Source organism: Pyxicephalus adspersus, chromosome 5 (genome assembly GCF_032062135.1).
Source record: "Pyxicephalus adspersus chromosome 5, UCB_Pads_2.0, whole genome shotgun sequence".
NCBI lineage: Eukaryota > Metazoa > Chordata > Amphibia > Anura > Pyxicephalidae > Pyxicephalus > Pyxicephalus adspersus.
The window spans coordinates 68,701,929-68,717,349 of NC_092862.1; positions in this window are offsets into that span (position 1 = coordinate 68,701,929).

The window sequence follows — 15,421 nt, forward strand, 5'->3', positions numbered from 1 at the left end:
GAATTTAGAGTTTATGGACAATGTGTATCTTCAGTTATTGATTCAGTTATCTTTCAGTTATTGAAAACTGCTCCCTTGTATTGGTGGCCTGCCATTGCTTTTTTTCCTTGCCACCTTTAGTATGTTTAACCTTAAAACCAAAAATGTACTTTATTGTATACAGTTTCTGTAGTCCAGTAGAAGAGAACTGAGCAGACTTGGTAGGGCTGCTTAGGATTTCAGTGCAGGCAAAGGCATAGTGCACTCCAAGTAAGGAACTTGCTGAATTTTCTTTACTTTCAGTACAAAAGAGATAAAATTGAAGTGTAATATGCATGCAATACAGATATTTATTGCATTTTTTTTTAACTTTGTTCGTCCTTAGAATGCACACAAAATAAATGAAATGGCTTACTTTTTCCAGGGCTCATGGTTATGACACATGATACCATCTTCTTTCTTCTGGGTTCTTGATGACATTGCCTGAGTTTGCAGCGTGCAGGCAGGGGATCAGGTGGCTTTTCTTCCTCCAAATGTCATTAACTACTACTGAACTCATTCTGTACATGTGTGAAATAGTTTTTTTACATTAGAGGAAAGCCTCTGATGATGTAGTGATGATCTTAGGAATGTGCAAATGGAGAAACCTTCTGAAGTATCCCAAGAGGATGTAGGGATTTAGTAAAAAGTAAATAAATAAATAAATAAATAAAGAAAAAAAAAAACAAGACAATTTTTTAATGATTTTTTTTTTATAATGTAAAGGGGAAAGCCACCCTTGAAAATGAGATGACTGGTCCACTTTTAATATAGATCAATGAAGACATCAATAGAACACTAATTGATATACAAAACTCTTATATGTTACATTTGTATTGCAAATTACTTGTGAATGGTTAAAAAAGCAAATTGTCAAAGTATTGTCAAAGCAAGACATCTTCATTACTAGCTAAAAATAAAATACAATGCATACTTCTAGAATGAAAAGACCTTTTCAGCATTTTTATAATGAACAATGAAGATTTAAAGGACACATTATATATAGAAACTAAACAAGGACATTGCACAGAAAATGTTCACAGTTTTGTCGAATATACTGACAAAAACGAAAAAAAAAAAACAGATGTCAAAACAATAAATGTGCAGCGTGACAGGCAACAAATTATTAGGGATGTCATGCAGTGTTGGAATACTAAGTTTTCACCAGAATATTGTTTGCATGCTCTTTGTATTGTGTGTTTGTATAAGTCCAAAAACATACTGATTAAGGATCAGTGATAGGCAAACTCACCCATCATGGATTTGCTACGGTTGGTGAATATTCCCAAATGTTTGCAAACCAGTCCGCTGTGAATTCATTCTGGAAAATGTTGCCTGCTGTGTGCTCTGTAACTGGCTGGAAATCAGGTTCTAAAATATATGAACATATCACCCCTTACAACTGCCAACTGCCAGGAACATTGCCCATTATTTACATGATCAATCTGGCTCCTGGTTGTGTTAACGTTGCCTCTAACGACCATCAACCAATGGAAACATTGCCCACTCTGCATGCAGCAGTGGTCACATTCGGTAAAAAAAAAAAAAAAAAAATTACGATGGGCTTGATTTATTAAAGGTCTCTGAGACTGGAGAAGATATCATGGCAGAACCTGGAAGAATTAGCACACCTAGAATGGATTTCCTAAAAATCATGTATTAACCTCCCTAGCAGTTCATTTCTTTCCGGTTTCATATGTCTAAAGGCGGTAGATTGTTTTTCATGAAAATGTATTTTACAGTATAATATAAATAGTATGAGTATAATAAAGTTTGAAACACAAAATCATTTAAAAACAATAAATTGAATAAATTAAAAAATCTATATATATTAAAAAAAAAAGTTTAATTTAAAAAAAAAATTTAATTTAATATTATACATACTGTAAAATAAATGTTCTTGAAAACAATGTACTGCTTTTACACATAAAAATCCAATGTATTGCATTCAATACAGTTATTTTGTACTGGATGCAATACAAATGGATTTTGAAGTTGCCGCCCCGCCCGGCCAGGACGTGCACACGCACCGACGCCACCGGGAACTCCCCCGGTGAATTATCGGAGCAAAAGCAGGAAGAAGAAAGAAGATGGAGACCGTGGCGCTGGATGGCGCGGGACCCCGGCGGATCAGGTAAGCGCTCTATTTACTAACCTTCCCTAGGTGTTCCAAACCCCGAGAGTGGCTCGGGGGTTACCACTTGTAGCAACTTTTTTCTACCCTGAGTCACTCTCGGGGTTATCGCTAGGGAGGTTAATAGGTAAATGGTTTCGATCCTGGATCAGATCTATTCCAAATTTGCTGGATCGCCCAGGTTCCCCCTATATTTTATTTCAGTCTTAAGGAGCTTTAAAATCAAGCTCTATGTGTGTCTGTGCAAACATGCCCATACATTTGCTAAAATGATGACCAACGAATATGTAAACTTTGCATTGAACCAAAACATAGAGGCAAACTGAACGGCATAGGAATAAAAAGTCAGTTTTTCATAATTACATTCAAGCTGGAGAGCCATGTGTCCCCATGTGGCCAATTCTGCAGAAAAATGCACACTTACAGTTTCTATCAGTCTGCCAACTAACTAAACATTGGGTGTCATCACAAGGCTGATATCACATACGGACAGCTTCATATTACTTAGCCCTGCCATAGGACACTAGAAGGGTGTTTTCTCCTCATCCTGTCTGTAATTTCTGCAAAGCAGAGGTTAGAAACTGTATACTATAAAGAAAGACTGTAACCACGCCATTGCTGATTGCTGAAGCAGTGAAATCCATTGTTGTTCAATCTAACTCAGTTTACATCAGACAAAAATATTTTAAAGAGGAGCAGACAGAAGAAAGATTGTGCTTATTTCTGTGCTCTGTAGTTTTATAGGACAGAGAAGAAGATGCATTTTATTGTCTTAGCAACATTTCTGAAGATCTGCAGAATGTAGGTATTCCTTTTTTTCAATTATGCATATATACGTTTTTTTGCAGAGTTTTTGTTGCTCTTCAATTTATTTTCAATAATTGTGCTCATTATTTTGACGTTATATATAATGTTTTGTTTTACTATGTGGAGAAATTATTGTTTTAAGGGAGGGGGATTTTCAATTTGTATTTTGTTATTGATTTTTTTATTAAAAACTCCCATTCTGTGGGGTCAGTAACAGGGGCAGATATATCTGAAATCCAGGAAAGGACAGATACTGAAGGCCTGAAAGCCTGAAAGAGTATTAAAGTGAGGGTTTATTTGGTTTAAAGTAGACCTATCACCACAATTGTCACTTTATATAAACATGTAGATAACCCTTCTATGTAAAGAAAAAATGTGCTTGCTTTTCCTCCCTAAACACCTTTCTTTAAAAAAAAAAGGGGTAAGTCCCTTTCCTTCTGTCTTTACTGCCGTATCGGTAAAGACTGAATGGGAGCGCAGAGCCAGGAGGCTTCAACTTGCTTCACGGGCTTTTCCAGGCATTGAAAAAAAGTGCCAATCTCACACATGCTCACTTTTTTTTACATTTACCGCAGGATATGTCACCCGATCTCATGTGAGGTTAGGTGATGATATAGGCAGAAGAAGATGGAGGTGCGCTATACTATGAAATGCATCTTCTTTTCTGTGCTACAAAACTTACTCTGTGCTGGAATGCAGGAAGAATTCAGGACAGCTGTTGAGGGATTGGGGGCTCTGCGGAAGTAAAGGTACGTTTTTTTAATGAAACTTCTACTTTAATTTATTTTTTCCTTTATAAATAGGAGCTGGTGTTTACCTAAGCATGAGATTTGAGTAGATCATGATGACACTGATGACTATAAAGTTAGGTTCCACTTTATGTAGAACAGATTTGCTCAGTCCCTTTCTGTAAATGAACCCCAAGCAGGTACTTGACATATTTATCCTGCATATTATTAGGTGGACTTTTCTAGTTGAGCAGCATTTCATTCTGCCTTTGTTTCTGTTTAGTGACAGAAAGCCTTCCCAGATTTCTTAGACATGCAAGGAAAAGGTTCAGGCAGTTCATCCAATTTTGCTACAAATAAATTTACTAGATAGTAAAGCAATGAAGATCACAGTTAGAATTCCTGCCCCTTTTCCATGGTAACTCATGTATTTCTATCTTCATTGATTCCCTTTAAAGTCAACATATGCTCATGCAAACAACATTTAATTTTTCCCCACTAGAAGCTTATACTTACCTTTGGCTTGATCTCCTGATGTTCTTTTAAATTCAAGAAAAATACTTTGTACTTCCTGGCAGCATAGTAAATGGTGACTGGCTGCTAATAATCACTGTGCTTGTCATATGAGGTCAAGATATCGAGAGCCCTCATCCCTTTAGTTCTAAGTCCAGCAGTCAAACAAAGCAGGAGGGAATTAAAAGGAAGGTAATCATAAGATGAAAGTGGGGCTGCTATTAGAATGTAACTATCAGTCTTTGAGCTCAGAGAGACCTGCCTGATTTTTAATAAGCCATTAAAATGAAATCTATAGAGTGCCAAGATAAACTGGTAATCAACTTTTAAAAGCAGATCAGCCCCATCTTATATGTAAAAAAAAAAGAAAAAAAGTTGTGTATTAAGAATACAAAAATGTCCCAATAGGTCAATTGTTTATAGGGATAGGGCTGTCAGTATACCTTTAGATTAGAAGCTCTGGCCTTTGCAGCTCTGGGTCCCAGGTTTGAATCTCGGCCAGGACACTATCTGCATGGAGTTTGCAGGTTTTCCCAGTGTCTGCGTGGGTTTCCTCCCACATCCCAAAAAACATGCAGTTAGGTTAATTGGCTACCACCCAAAACTGACTTTAGACTGTATCAAAAGACATATGACTATGGTAGGGACATTAAATTGTGAGCCCCTTTGGAGAACAGCTAGTGACATGACTATGGGCCTTGTACAGCGCTACATATTATGGTGGCGCTATATAAATACTGTGTAATAATAATAATAATAATTAGGTCATCTTCTTATATTCAAGAAAAATGATTTAAAAGAAAAAAATCTATTATAGCAAACGTAGCAGGGTAAACATTTTTGAACTGTTATTCACATAAATTTTATTAGTATAAGCACCACACCACACTGAGCACCACCTTAAACAACCAAGTAACTGTATGGCTGTTAACTGATAACAACTTACTGTGATCAAGCAAAGGAAAGGACTAGTTTTCACACTTTCAAAAAACAACTCAGCAATGGCAGCTCCTACATTTCCAATCTGACAGTTAATATTTAAGGGATATAGATTATCTGGGCAATACCTGTTACAAATGTGTGTTCAAAAGCATGTCTGTTTTTTTGCTTTAAGTGCATGGCAGGCTCTGTTTTCCACAACTCCGTTCAGAGAAATCCTGGCATTAGCACATTGTGAAGTATTTCCTACCATCAGCAGTAGTTCTTCTATGGACAGATACTTCATACAAAGAACAGATGTCATGTGTCAAATTAGGAAGTTTGTATGACTTAATAATATGTTGCCTTCAATGTTGATTTATAGGCATAGACAGTTCCGTATCTCTGCAGAGCATTCAAAATTGAAATCCTGCATTGCTGATGCTATCAGACAATTGATAATCCTAAGCAGGTGCTGATTTATAGCTATCAATGAGGAAACTGGATAAATCCAAAGCTGTGATGTACAGAACTGGAAATTGTTATAAGACAGATTCAGTGAGGAACACATAATTGTCCCCTTTCAAAATAGATGATATCTCTAAAGCTGCAGTATTTTTTGTCAGTTTATGGAACGTACAGTAAAAGGTGAAGGAATGTGGCAGGCTCAAGTAGACATATCATTGTGAATCCCAGTCTGTCAGTCTCTTTCACAATAACCTTTGCTTTATCATATTATTTCCTGAAATAGTTATTTACTATATGTCAAGAAAAATACCGGGGCAAAATAATTTTTCATATAATCCTGACCTACTAATTCTCTTCATATACAGAGAACATACCTGTTTTATTGTAAAGTGTGTTTGGTTTAAATATTATTAGGCTGATGAAGGATAATAAAACATTCTGCTTGAAATGACTAATAGTACACAGGGTTCCTTTAAGTTTTAACATGGTGGGGCTTAGTCTCTGGACAGGGCATGGCTTCATCTTGGGCAAACATAGAGGCTCCATGTAAGATACATAGGAGATCTAAACGGATAAACTTAATGAATAACACATTTAATTGTAGACAATACATTAAGCCTGAAGTTCACAAATGACTGGAGAAGATAGACTATTATTGGAGAACCTAAGTGATCCAGCAAACCTGAGATGGATTTCATAAAAGCATTACCTACTACTATTCGGAATCTGATCAACCCTGGATCAAATTAATTCCAGATCCCATCATAGTGTATCTTCTACAGTCTTGGGAAACTTTAATAAATCAGGTCTAAAGTCCAAACCTAATAATAATAATTAAATTGTGGGAGCAATTATTTATGATTAGGTCATACCTGTTCAGAAGGGGAGCTATACATTTGATAAAAAAAATATTTTTGCTAGGCCAGCACACTTTCAGATTTCCCAGGCTGTAGACAATAGTGAAAGTAAGTCAGTTTCCCCACCTCAATTCTGATTATTACCATGATTCTGTTCTTAAAATAATTGATGTAAAGAAATTGGTGTGGCAAATCTATTAGAGCAGAGGATAAATATTAACTTTAATTCTTTTTTTCAGGGTGCCTACTACACCTATTACCATCTCTATCCTTAAAACTCTTAAGTTTAACTTTAAGTCCACTTTAAAAAACATTTTGACCAGGTTAGGTTCATGTTAACAATAGCTCTCATTAGCACAGGGAATAAGAAAGTAGAAAATGTCATGAACATTGTACATACAGTTGTGAAAGTTTATAATGATTCTTCTCACTTTTTTCTAGTTTTCACAGAATAAGCTCTTTAGTCTTATTATAAGGTACCTAAATCATAAGTTACAATTGTAAGAGAAATAAGAATTTGTCTTTACAATTTCCAGTGGGAAAAACTGGAACAGTTCTGGGAAATCCGGGACACATGGGAGTCCTATTCTTAAGACATCATTTATTAGAGAAACTGTATATAATCTCCCATGAGGATGAAAAAATGATTATGCAAATTCTGATCATGAATAGATTAGCCAAATCATCAGAGACATATGTATTGTGAATTATGTTAAATTATATAGAAATTAACACTTATATTCCATCACAGATTAGATTCTGTGCTAAACTCGGCATGTGCTATACAATTCAAATATCTATTATTTTGTATTGGATTGAGATCTTGGTTCAAAGAGATGTCAATAACTGAATTATATGCACAGCATGCACTAGAACTAGCCACCGCAATTTTACATTTTAAAAGCATTCACTTGCAAACACTACTTTAATCGCTAGAATTATGATACATGAACGATAGAAATTATGTGGGGTAATGTATCCCTGCTGGAAACTAAAAGGCTAGCAGGATTTTCTACACAATTCATCACTATATAAAAGCCAAAGATTTTCAAACTAATTTCCTATTGTACGTTATATACCTTTAGGGAATCTATTACCTTGTGTGAGTTTATAGGTGGACAGTTTATGCCCCAAACAAATAAATTGATTCCTATTTCTTTCTTCTGATGCTTCTGATACCTACAAAGTCCTTCAGGTCAGTTACTCAATGTCAATGATAGAGTTCAGTGGTTTAGGAGTGTATCATTCTGCTTTGCTGATTAAATTTGATTATTTCCTGTTTTATCACTTCTGGCAATTACCACTGCATGTCTGTCTATAGCTTACATATATTAGACTGTTGTCTAGGTTAATTGCATTTTGGTTCTGTCCTTTGACCTTTATTTATACTACCTTTTTTGGATAGGTACACTTGGATTGACAGCAGATTCAGGGTGCTGAGATAATAAAGTCTTGGTGAAGAACTGCATGCAGGGGTCTGCAATAGGCAAAGATCACAAGTAAAGGTCAACACCAGTCAAACGTGAAATATATACAGGTAACAACACAAGATATTCCTCAAGGCAGAGCTGTACTAGACCAGTCCATCACATTTCCTGTTGTCAGTAGTCTGAGATCTCCTCCATTTGTGATAGAAGCACATTACTCCCAAGTGCATGCCTGGTTTCCTATTGTATTTCAAATACTGAATGTAGTATAATAATAGTAATAAAGTATTATTGCTAAATTTAGTGAAAAGGAATGGCTCCGACACAGATTATAACTAGTAATAGAAAGGAATAAATAGGCAGGGCAAATGTGCAGAACAATACAATAAAATTTTGTAAAAACAATCTAAACTGTTTCAACAATTTGTATTAAAACACAGGTTGCATAGATTTTACTTACCTAATTGTAAATAGCATTGCTAACCCAAAACATTTCTGGAAAATGTGATTCTTAACTCTAGTTTAACCAAACTGACTATCCTAGGACATACAAAAAATTAATTTAGATTAGGTATTTCTTGGAGGTTACTCCTTACTACCTGAAGGCGCAGCAGCACATCAGAGGACCAGACTTGTTTTGGGGAACATGAAGATCTTCAGTATGTATCTACTTTCAACACCACAAGCAAAAAAAAAAAAATTGCACCTGCTTAGATAAAATTATACACTGAAAGGGCAATGCAGATAATAATAAAATACAACAATTCCAGCATAATTACCAGCTAGTTAGCATAAAAGTCCTAACTGTTTCAACAATTTGCATTACAAACAGATGTTTTGTTGTATACATATGCAAATATATATGAAGCCACATTGCGATGCCAAGGCCTATCTGTGAATATGATTGTTGATACACCAATCAGAGATGAATTTACACAGTCCCATAATGCAAATACTTCTACAGACCTATCCTAAACATAAAAATCAGTGGATTGTATGTATAAGGACGGTAAGTAGTGAAAATTAGGAATAATCAAATTTCTCCATTCATTAAATAAAAATCGTAGAAATGTTTACATTATTTTTGTTTATTTTGGTAGTTGTCAGCTTTCAAATTAATTGCTTAAAGGTAAAAAGCCCCAAAACTTTTCATGCGCAAATTTGACAGAGAAAACCCTATAGTGTTACATTACATTGTGGACAAGTAATATGGCACATATATAGCCCCTGATATTCTCGCGAAAATGTCCCCGAACTGCCCATGGGTCCGCAGAATTTCGGTGAACCGATTTTGGGAATTACATTGAAGTACAGATTCCCACGCTCCCTGGGCTGTACTTATCATTGATAAGTACAGCCCAGGGAGTGTGGGAACTGGCAGTCACAGCTGATTGGAGGCACGCGAATGCTTCCAATCAGCTGTGACTGCAGGTTCATTGATTAGTACAGCCCAGTGACCATGGTAACCTGCGGTTACAGCTGATTGGAGGCACGCGGGTGCCTCCATTCAGCTGTGACTGCAGGCGAACTCCAGATAAACTCTCAATGGAGATTTTCCATTGAGAGATCATCTGAGTCTGTCGAGAACATGACCTCGTGGTGAATAACAAAGGTCATTCTCGCTTACATGTTCAGTGAGCGAGAAAGGTCCAATTCACCGTGAGACTGAAATGAAACATTTCTCTCGCTCATCCTTAATATATACCAAATTACTAATTTTAACAGAAAATCTAGGAATATTCTTGGACTCAAGTATAAACCCAGAAAATGTGGTCTTCACGGCTTACATTCAGAACAGTAATCAATAGAAATGCCAATAAAAATTAATGTAAATAATGTGTTCCTTCACACACACTGCCCCAGTTTGTCTGACCAATACAACTCCTTGACAAGAGAACGACACATACTTGCTTCCAGTCCCATTTCTTGGCCACCAAGGATTCATGCCTCTAAAATAGATTGTTTTCAGTGGGAAGAGGGAACCTCAAAATGTAAAAAGCACTTACAGCTTTAAAGCATTCCAACCATGTTATGTGAAGGATTTTTGTCCTGTTTCATATTGTTTACCTCAGCTGTAGCTGCTTTTGTACTAAAACGAAATAATACAACCATTTTTTTAATTGTTTTTTGAGTGAATGAAAGTGTCACATATAAGGTAATGTTGACAATTGACTTACTTATTACCTATATTTAATCAAAATATTGAAATGCTAATGATCTAAATTCTAATTCCTCATGAGCCTTTCTAAGTCAATGCTTTGTTATTATTCTTGTCTTAATTTTTCTTGCTCTAGACTGGTGAGATTGAGAAGCTTTAAACTTCATTAATTGGTGACTTTTGTATCATCTATTTAAACCTTTTATAACATCTCAGTACACTACAGGAATTGAAACAAACAGAGCCTTGTAAAAAGTAAATAAATAAATAAAATCTATATTATATTAATAGGTATGGGTCAAGTCTGTAGCTTCCTTTCCCTTAAAACACGTAGGAATCATCTCTGATATCTGATATACAAGATGTTGTTTTTATTTATTTTTACATTAACAGACTCAGTTGTAAATGTTTAAATGTAAACATCTTGCCTAACAGCAGATACCATAGAACAGTGTTTCCCAATCAGGATTCCATAGAACCCTGAGGTTCCTCTTGAGTTTCATAGGGGTTCCTTAAGCAATGAGCAATTTGTACCTCTTAGGTCAGATACTACTAGGACCAATGATCCATTTGGCGTTATGTAAGAATGACATTCTTCCCACTGGCAATGTAAGAGGCATTTTTACTTCTAACCACCATGGTAATGTATTGTGAGCTGTTTGTATGGTAATTATAGCAGGGGTTCTCTGAAGACCTGAAAGTCATCCCAAGGCTGCCATAGAATATCTCCTGTTACTTTTATCACCCAGAAACCTATTCAATAGCCCTCTCTAATTTAGTTTAACTTTGGCACTGGGACTTAACCTCTTCCATCAAGGGATGAGCCAGCTGACATTTCTATGTCAAATGTCTATGTTGCCAGTAAAGGTACTTTTACTTATGGTAAGACATTTGTGGGGCATAGTTATCAATTCTAAAAACAATCTGAGCTCAGCAGGAAAACTAAATCAGGGAAGGGCACGGAAGAACCTTTTATGGCCAATAAAATTAAGAATGACCACCTTGTGGCACCTGCTTCTACACATATGTTTACTTTAAAAAAATTTAAATAAAGTACTGTTAACTTTAAATACATTGCAACCCTGTATTTAAATAAAGAAAAATAAAGAACTATAAATGTGGACTGTTTCCTAACAATAGAAGCATTTTCATGTTGTGTGAAATCAGAGTAGAACATTTATTTTAGTAGATATCCATTATCCTAAGTTATGCTGCTGATGGCAGATATAGTAAGAATATTATGTAACAATATGTGATGAGAATCATATTGTTTTTCATTTGTATTGGCTGTATTGATGCACAACCACAATTCCCTGAGGTGTTGCACAGAGGTTAACATTGCACTTCAATTAAATAGCATGATTTATGACACAAATTTCCACCTCATTTTTCATGATGGCAATGCAGTATTCTAGCGATATGCGCAAAAGCAATCAGAAAGACTAAAAAAATATGATAGAACCATATTTTAAAATTAGTTTTCAACATGAAAGGCTCCTATACTATTAAAAAAGGTATAATACACTGAATATCAACCAAAAGTTTACTAAAGTCTGTTTCTTTTTAAGCCCTAATGGCTTCAAGGTTTAACTGGAAATCTCCTATTAGAAATTCTTCAGCTTTAACAAAAATATAAAGATATAAAAGTAAATAGGTAAAACATGTACATATGAATAATGAAAATACAATAAATGTGAATAATTCCACAATGTAGGAATAAGGCATACTTCACATTAGGTTGTTACTGAGTTTTTCATGAACAAGAACATGTATAAATAAATAATAATCATGATGAAGTCTATCCAGTATAACAAAGTATTTCAAAAGCAAGAATCTGTGCCCTTCAAAAGCAGATGAATTTTTCTATATTCTTTATATTGTTAATCCTATCTAACCCTAAATGAATAGCTAATGGAGAAGATTGCATGGGCAAGGTTTCTAATATAATTTAGCATGGAAGGTTTATTTATGTTATGAGATTTAATCTTTTACATCTGTAAGTTTTTGGTTTATGTCATGTGCCTTGTCCCAGAAGAAATTTAAAAAAGGACTAGATGGATAAAAGGCATTTGGATGAAAACCTCACTGATTTATTAAAGCTCTCCAAGGCTGGACAGGATACACTTTCATCAGTGAACCTGGGTGATCTAGCAAACCTGGAATGGATTTCCTAAAAGTTTTTTGCTATTTGTTAGCAAATGTTTCCAATGGACCGGATCCATTCCAGGTTTCCTGGATCACTCAGGTTCACTGATGAAAGTATACCTTCTCCAGCCTTGGAGAGCTTTAGTAAATCAGGCCCATTGTGTTTGTGAAATATCTGGAGCAGTGGATTTAATGTTACATGTCAGATAAGGGAGTTTGTTTTAAAAATGTTGATTTGTCTTTAGCCATACCTTTTAGATTAAAAACAAACAAACTTTATACCTAGTGAAAACAGGGTATTTAATAATCTGGAATAAAGGGCAAGGGTATGGAGAAAAACCTTCCGTATATGAGATTTTATGCAAGATTGAAAAAGTTTGGAAAGTTGTGGGGTTCGGTTTGAATTTGGAAGAGTGGGTCTGACATCACATCATTAATTTAAAGGGGATATTGATGAATGTCTTCTCCATGTTAGTCCATTGTTAGATGTGCCAATGTCTATACCTATCAGCAATTCTGGTAAGATGTACTGCCAAAAGGTAGAATCTGACATCTGGTAGAGTCATTGCCCCTGATTCATCAAACAAAATCGGATTATCGGTCGCGCATTCGTATTAGCGATCCGGAATCGCGCGCGATCGCGCTATTCAACAACCGGAAAAGCTCGCGCACGGAGCCGCGCTTATCCGACAGCTTTTTACTGGCGAAGTCCCGGACCGCGGTAATCCGCGATCGCGGGTCGCGCGTATTGTCGCGCTTCCCGCGATCGCGGATTTCAATGATGAATCAGGGGCATTGTCTTTGATGCATCACAAAACAGTGTTATCATCCCACTTGTTTGTTTCACCAAATTTGTAAAAGATCGTCTGAGTAGGGTTTAGGAATGCTTGTGGAATATGTACTTATAGGGCTTGTGGAAGACATGAATATTGGCTTAGAATGTTGCATCTTTTCCAACAGAAGGGTTAAAAAAGGAAAAGATAATACAAAGCAGTTTTTATATGTCTGTTGGTAAGTGCAAACCTACCTATTTGGGAGAGTAGGATGAAAGGAAAACTGTAATCTTGAGAATGTTACATCTCAAAGCCAAAAGTTCATTGAAATTCTCTTTTTTTAATTTCACAAGAAGGTGAACTATAGTATTATGTTAAAAAGAGTTCTAGGATTTTAACTAGTTTTGTTTTATTTTCAGGGGGTTTGATAATGTTGATGGGTTGCTTCCAGGACAGTAATTTGTAGTAAAGGATACTGAAGTCTTTGAGGTTTTTTTTTACACTTGTGTTTGATTGAGGCCCCATGGAGTTAAGATTTATGAACCTGCCAGATTTTTTTTCAGCAGAAGATGTGGATAGGAGTTTGTGTCTCGGTCTGCAATAACTTTGAGATCATGAAGCAGTTACTCGTTCAGATGTCATTGTCAGGGCCCTGGGGTTTGTTCATGTAGATGGAATCATGAGGTAAGGGCGAGAATGATCTGAGAATGTCATATTTTCAATTCCTGTATGGGGTGTCTGGTAAAGCTGCTACAGTAGGTTAGAAAAAAATTCATATGCATATAAATGCATTGGGTAGGAGAGATGTAATGTAATCCCTCTTTGTGGGATGATGTATGATAATATATGAGGGGGTGCTGAGAAGTTCCTGGCTTTGCCCCCTTCGAAATTAAATAGAAAAATGAGTGTGGGGGCATATGACAGCTTAATATCTTAGTATGTAACTTTGCAAATATCAGGTCTTTGCAATTCTTAAAACTGTTTTTTCTTTTAGTGAGAAGCTGTGATGGCAGAGGCAAGTTTCACGTCGTTGGAGTTACGGGCCATCATGAAGTTTTTGTTTCTCCAGAGAAAGTCAGCAAAAGACATTCACACTGAGATGTCACAAACATTGGGGGGGAGGAGTGTCCTTCCTACAGCACTGTTAAAACCTGAATATCTCGTTTCAAGACTGGGCATTTCACTGTTGAAGATGAGCCCTGCAGTGGGCGCCCCCAACCTCAACTGACCTGGCAACCTGCGATGCTGTCCATGAGCTGATTATTGAGGACCGGTGAATGTTTGCAAAAAAAGATAGCCAAGATACTTGAAATCTCAAGGGAGCGAGTTGGGTTTGTTATCACAACTATCCTAGACATGTGCAAGATTTCAGCAAACTGGGTGCTGAAATGTTTGAACAGTGATCAGAGGAAGGAACGAGTTGAAGCATCCAAAGCTGTTTTGGCCCATTTTGAAGCTGCACAGGACTTTTTGGCTAAGTTAGTGACTGAGGATGAAACCTGGCTCCATATCTATGATCCTGAAACCAAAGAACAGTCAAGGTAATGGTGCCACAGCGGGTCCTTGCAGCCAAATAAGTTCCAAACCCAGAAATCGGACAAAAAAGGTCATTGTGTCTGTTTTCTGGGACAAAGACAGTATTCTTTTGGTGGACTACCTACCTCATGGCTCTAGTATCACCGTACAGTATTATGCTAACCTCTTGGACCAGCTGATGGAGACAATTAAGATGAAATGCTGTGGAAAGTTGACCAAAGGGATCCTTTTTTTGCAGAACAAAGCACCTGCTCACACGTCCAATGTTGTGGCTGCCAAATTGAACACCCTAGGTTTCTAATTGGTTCACCCTAGGTTTCTAATTTCTAATTGGAAATGCTGTGGAAAGTTGACCAAAGGGATCCTTTTTTTGCAGAACAAAGCACCTGCTCACACGTCCAATGTTGTGGCTGCCAAATTGAACACCCTAGGTTTCTAATTGGTTCACCATCCCCACTACTCACCTGACCTGGCCCCTTCGGACTATTGTCTCTTCTGGAATTTGAAGAAACACTTAAAGGGGCAACGTTTTGAGGACATTTCTAACGTCAAAGATGCTGCTGAGACCTAGTGTGTGGCCCAACCAAAGGACCTTTATTTGAATGGTCTAGAAAAGCTGCAACTATGCTGTACCAAGTGCATCAGTCTCTTGGTCTATTGTTTGTCTAATATCAGGGTAAAATTACCTTCAAGGAGCAAAAGACACTTAAAAAATTAACTCAAAAAATATACCTGATTGGGGTTAGATAGGAATAATATCTGGGTAATATCACCTTCAAAGAGTAAAAGAAGTAAAGTGCCCATAATGCAACCTTTTTTTGCCCCATGGAGTGGTTTCATGCAAAAACAATTTTTTATGTAGGGGTGGGTGGTTTCCCCGGTGGGAATGAGGGGGGGGGGGGTCATATAGGCTGGATCCTGGCCGAGAGAATCCAGAAA